At 36.1% G+C, this 6,187-nt stretch overlaps 1 pseudogene; it reads right to left on the bottom strand.

Moving 5' to 3' along the window:
- Positions 1 to 2,720: 2,720 nt before the first annotated feature.
- LOC149235187 (phosphatidylinositol 4-kinase gamma 4 pseudogene) lies at positions 2,721 to 4,287 on the bottom strand (annotated as a pseudogene).
- Positions 4,288 to 6,187: the final 1,900 nt, after the last annotated feature.

Below are 6,187 nucleotides of genomic sequence, written 5' to 3'. Positions count from 1 at the left end.
CATTAAGAAGACCTACTAGACCTAAGAGATCAGCAATTCCTAATGATTATATTGTGTATCTACAAGAATCTAACTACAACATTGGAGCCGAAAATGATCCCGAATCATTTTCACAAGCCATGAGTTGCAAAGAATCAGAACTATGGTACAATGCCATGAAGGAAGAGATGAATTCCATAAAGAGCAACGAAGTCTGGGATCTTGTTGAGTTGCCTAATGGTGCAAAAGCCATTGGATGTAAATGGGTCTTTAAGAGAAAGAAAGACTCATTGGGAAACATTGAGAGATACAAGGCAAGACTTGTTGCTAAGGGATTCACTCAGAAAGAAGGAATCGACTACACGGAGACTTTTTCTCCTGTATCTAAGAAAGATTCCTTGCACGTTATTATGGCATTAGTAGCCCATTTTGACTTGGAGTTGCATCAAATGGATGTGAAAACGGCTTTTCTTAATGGAGATCTAGAGGAGGAGGTTTACATGAAACAACTTGAAGGATTCCCCTCTAGTGATGGTGAGCAATTGGTTTGCAAGCTCAAGAAGTCATTATATGGTTTAAAACAAGCATCCTGCCAATGGTATTTGAAATTCCATAATGTAATTTCTTCTTTTGGTTTTGTATAAAACATTATGGATCAATGTATATACCTGAAAGTTAGTGGGAGTAAAGTTTGTTTTCTTGTTTTATATGTGGATGACCTTTTGCTAGCAACCAATGATAAGGGTTTGCTACATGAGGTGAAACAATTCCTCTCTAAAATTTTTGATATGAAGGATATGAGTGAGGCATCTTATGTCATTGGCATTAAGATCCATAGAGACATATTTCGAGGCATCTTGGGTCTGTCACAGGAAACCTATATTAATAAAATTTTAGAGAGATTTCGGATGAAGAATTGTTCACCAAGTGTAGCTCCCATTGTGAAGGGTGATATGTTCAATTTGAACCAATGCCCGAAGAACAACTTTGAAAGGGAAAAAATGAAGAACATTCCATATGCTTCTGCTGTCAGAAGCCTAATGTATGCTCAAGTCTGCACAAGACCTGAAATTGCATTTGTTGTGGGAATGTTAGGATGATATCGGAGTGATCCAGGTTTAGACCACTGGAGAGCTGCAAAGAAAGTAATGAGGTACCTTCAAGGAACCAAAGACTACATGCTTATGTATAGATGAATGGACAACTTGGAAGTAATTGGCTACTCAGATTCTGACTTTGCTGGATGTGTTGATTCACGTAAATCAACATCAGGTTACATTTTTATGATGGCCGGTGGAGCTGTATCATGGAGGAGTGCCAAGCAGACCTTGATTGCCACTTCCACTATGGAAGCCGAGTTCGTCTCCTGTTTTTAGGCTACTTTACATGGTGTATGGCTTAGGAGTTTCATTTCTGGGCTTAGAATTATGGATTCTATCTCTAGGCCATTGATAATATATTGTGATAATTCAGCTGCTGTTTTTATGGCTAAAAACAATAAAAGTGGGAGTCGAAATAAACACATCGACATTAAGTATTTAGCTATAAGGGAACGTGTTAAAGAAAAGAAAGTGGTCATTGAGCACGTCAGCACTGAGTTAATGATCGTTGATCCTTTGACTAAGGGCATGCCACCGTTTAAATTCAAGGATCATGTAATGAATATGGGACTTGGTTCCATTATGTAGTTTCTCATTGTATGGACAATGTTATTTTAATGAAATTCTTAATTATTGTGATGTTTTTTCTCATATTTATGTGCACCTTAAGTTGATTTGAGAAAATTCATTTTAGAAGGACCAAGAATAAACATAAGGTTTATTCATTAAGAAATTGTTGCCACATAAATTATAATAAGAATAAATACATAGTAATACATGGAAGATAATACTCGTCATTAGAGGACTTATCGCCATGATTCATGTATCTATTACTTAATACAAATTATCAATGGTTTTTAAGTTGAGACATTAAGTTTGGAAGTATGGACCAAGTGGGAGAATCTTAAGCTCCATTAATTTTGCACAATTGCTTCCTACAATTATGGAATTTAAACTGCAGTCTTTCCTTAACTTATGGAAACCAACTGCAGTAGTTTCCTTAAGTTGAGGAAATCAACTGCAGTTAATAAATTTATTGTTGGGAGCTACTGAAGTGGTCCATTACTCCATCTGGAGTTCTCTGCCTTGATCTGTGGGACATCTGACACATAGATATCAGAAGCTTGATGGAAGCTTGGCTATAAATTCATCTGTTTGGTCCCCAAGCTTGCATCTCAATCCCCTTCAGTTTTTTACACCATCTAGCTGAGATAGCAGAGCTTGGAAGTGCCTTCAGAATTTCTGCATTCTTTTCCTTTTTCTTGGATAGCTGGAGCGTGGTTTTCAGAAAGAAGTTGCATCAAGAGTTTCACCAATGGCGGGAGGTAATTCGTATCCTTGGGCATTAATTTTCAACGAGTCATTGAATTTTTCCGCATGCAGAATCGTTGTTTAAATTTTCTAACAATCCCGACTTCGACCTCGCAAAAATATCCCATAGTAGATCTCACTGTGACCTCGCTGAAACCTCCCATAACAGAGCTCATTGTGACCATTTTGTGTCGTTTCATCGATCAAAGTAGGGGAGAAATTCTGATTTTTCATCAAGTCAAGTGAGTTGTATTATCGAGATTAGAATTCCAATCTGTGCAGTAAAATAAATCAAATATTTCCTGAATTGTTAGATGTAGTCTTTGGTGATTAAATGCATAAATTTGCTTGAGTAAAGAATGAAGAGGGGTAGTTAGTTGTTGCATTAGGTTTAGAGTTCAAACAACACTTTAAGTTTAGATAAATCACATTTTCTGGAAGACAATATCCATGATCGATTGGAATAAATTGGATTGATGATTGATCCTGGCGTTTTCAAACTAAGATATTCCCACCATGGCTATCTACATTTTCCAAATGCATGTCCAACATAGTAATATTGTGCACTTCCTCCATAGGAAATGCAGCTGGACCCATGTCTTAACAGTTGTTGTAGCTTTCCACAAAATTTTGTAGAGAACCCATCTTTGGCTCTTGACTGAACTTACCAAAACCTGCTGAAACGTGAAATGCACTATGTGAGCACTTAATCATCATTGTAGGAGGAACCCCTACAAAGCCAAATTCATCACCAACCAATGATTGAGGACCATCAGTTGGATGATCTAATATGTAGGTTGCAACCTCCCTGTAAGCACCCTCACCTAATCTAGTTCCTTTCTTTAAGCCCTCTCCATTCAAGGATATAGGTAGACCACTCGGGTTATTTATAGCCATAGGTTCCTTATCAATTGGCTTGAATACACCAATATACCTCATTCTTGTTGAATCTTGCATAAAATAGCTCCTCCACATACCTCTTTGGATCAAATCGAAGAATGTCCACACTCCAAACCCTCTCTCATGTCTTTAATCATTTTATGAAAAATTGTTGCTAATTTATGTCTAGAGCTAGTTGTTAGTGGTTCTAATACACATAGACTTCTAGGACATCCTATATCAATCCTTAGATATTGTGTCACATCATCATCATCATAACTATTGTGTTTTTCTGACAGTGGTAGTGGCATGTATGGCTTCATTGCTACATGCATTGATGATTTCTCTTGGACAATATGATCAAGTTGGATCTCATATTGTTTTATACCCAGTTCATCAGAGGTAGCAACAAAAAGCTCCACATATTTTCCAACCGGTTTTGTCCTAACCTTGGAACTTTTTCTCACAAACAAATGAACAACAACAACATGATTTTCCAAGGTCAAATCATCTACTAACCTCTGATCGTGAGCTACTTCCCTTTGAAAACTAGCTCGTGTTCCTCCAAACACAGGCCCTTTTCTCTTTGTGCAATCTGCTGCTTCAACTCTCGAATATTGTGATTCCTTTCCTCCTGAAATACAAGCTCCTTTCCATCGACTATCCTCACAGTCACAACATGAAGATCAAAAATACAGAGAGCTAGATGCAACACATTCCCATCGGTGATGTTGTAATCCTTGATTAAGTTTTTACTCCTAGAAAGCTCCCTCCACCCATCCACTAGACTCTGTCGTTTGACATAAAAACCCTTGTACACTTAAATCTTCATTTTAATAGAATTTATTGCATTCGAGGCCAAAACTCTCAGAGGTATGAAAGAGTTTTCAGTAGACAAGTAAATTTGTATCCCATCTGGCATAAATCCATGCCATTTCCTACGTCCATGGCACAAGGATTGGGGAGAAAAAATGAAGTTTTCTTTGGCAGGGCTCAAAACCACCCTAGAGGTCATCATGTTTTGAATTACTAAGAAGTAAAATATATGGGTACAATTGTACAGTAGAATCATATTAAATTTGATAGAGAGTGGATCCTTGGCATTACGGAATTGTCCTAGTGAATATACAAAAGAAAAGGAATTGGAATTTCCCCTTGAAAAGGATTTAAATAACCTAGTATGTGCCAATTTGTTAGAAAACATAATTGAGGGAAGCACATGAATAAAATGCAATGCATTAGTGTTCATTTCATGAAAAGAAAGCAATGAGTGAACTAACTGAACACAAATCCCAATTGGAGTTCAAGTGTTGAGCAAGCATAACAAGTCTTAGGAGGATTTTACATGCTCATTAATTTTTCACTTTTGTTTCTTTCATGGACTTGTCCTCTATCCTAATTCTATTTCAGTTTTAAATCTTCCATTGAAGCTTCATAATGTTTTCCTGAGATCCATGAGCTCCAATAAATCTGATAGATATTGGTTTCTTTTGTACTCATAGAGAGCTTCATTGGGAATTAAATCTAATAGAGAGTGGATTCTTTTGTACTTTCAGGTTGTACCTATTTGTTGTCACACTAATCAAATACAAAACATATGACAGTAAGTAAATGTCAAATGGTGTTCACACTTGAACATTGTCACTAATGTTTCATTTATCCTAACTTAATCATTTGCATGAAGAACGCAACACAGGAAACCTTGAAATAGCCAAGGCCTGGAGCACTTATATAGAGAGAAAGAAGTTCCAAGATGCAAGAAGGAATGGAACCCCAACCAATGGATCTCACTCATACCACAAGATAAAAATAATAGATTATCCCTATTTATCTGTAATTATCAGAAATATGGCATTGCGACGCATATCAATGCCTTAATAATGGAGGTCTAGAAAGTTAGGACCTGCACATGAAAAAACCCATGGAATATAGAATACATTATAGCCAAAATCTAGGTAGTATCAAGCTTATTATCCTATTAGTTTAAAAGCCATATAAGTAGGCAGTGGTTCACTCGTGAGGTTGACAGAGTATTAAGACATCCATCAGTGTTCCATTTCCTTGTGGTCTCCCCACATGTATAGCATGAGTTTCATAGGAATTAAGCTCAGTTGAAGTACCAAGCAATTTGGGCAGAAAAGTTAACCTGTGAGATGGCATCCATGCCAAAGAAAGTATATTCTTTGTAGTGCAACCTTTCAAGGTGCATTTACTTAAGATTTTTTTTTTTTTTTTTTGGTTCTTTGCAGTGCAACCTCTCAAGGTATGTTTTCTTGAAAATTTTCAAAACAACACCAAAAAAAAAAAAAAAACACTAAAAATCCATGTTAAGGTCAAGTAACACAAAAAGTAATCAGGGGAACCTAGTTAGAGTGAAGTCCCTAAACATGTGTCCTCTTGAAGCAAATTTCTCTTCTTTGCAGTGCAACCTCTCAAGGTGTTTTTTCTTGAAGCATTTTCAAAACAACAACACCAAAAAAAAAAAAAAAAAAAAAAAAAAAAAAAAAAAAAAAAAAAAAAAAACACATAAATTTCAAGTTAAGATCATCTAACACAAAAAAATAATTAGGGGAATCTAATTAGACCATGTATAACAAAATAGTTGCTTCAACATTTAGGTTGCTAAAAGAAACCCCTTTTGGACACATAAGTTTGAATCAATCAAACGAAGTCAAACGAAGTTAGTCCAAGTTAAGTTTACGATTAATTGTGAGTCCCATAATGTTTCTTGAGTGTAACTTGCTCAACCTGAGTAAAACTATGTCAATCTATGTTTAATTTACCCCAAGTAGGAAAATTTCATTTTTATGCCAACCCAAGTTAGAATTTTAATTTATCACTCACACCTTTTACATGGGTTAGAAATTATAACATATAACTATTTTCTGCCAAGTTCCCAATTACTCACATCTTCTCCC

The sequence above is a fragment of the Pinus tabuliformis genome, chromosome 8, assembly GCF_031772625.1.
Source record: "Pinus tabuliformis cultivar Carrire ecotype Pingquan chromosome 8, CPIR1, whole genome shotgun sequence".
Lineage (NCBI taxonomy): Eukaryota > Viridiplantae > Streptophyta > Pinopsida > Pinales > Pinaceae > Pinus > Pinus tabuliformis.
The sequence above is the reverse complement of the archived record's forward strand: the minus strand, read 5'-3'. Positions and strand labels throughout refer to the sequence as shown.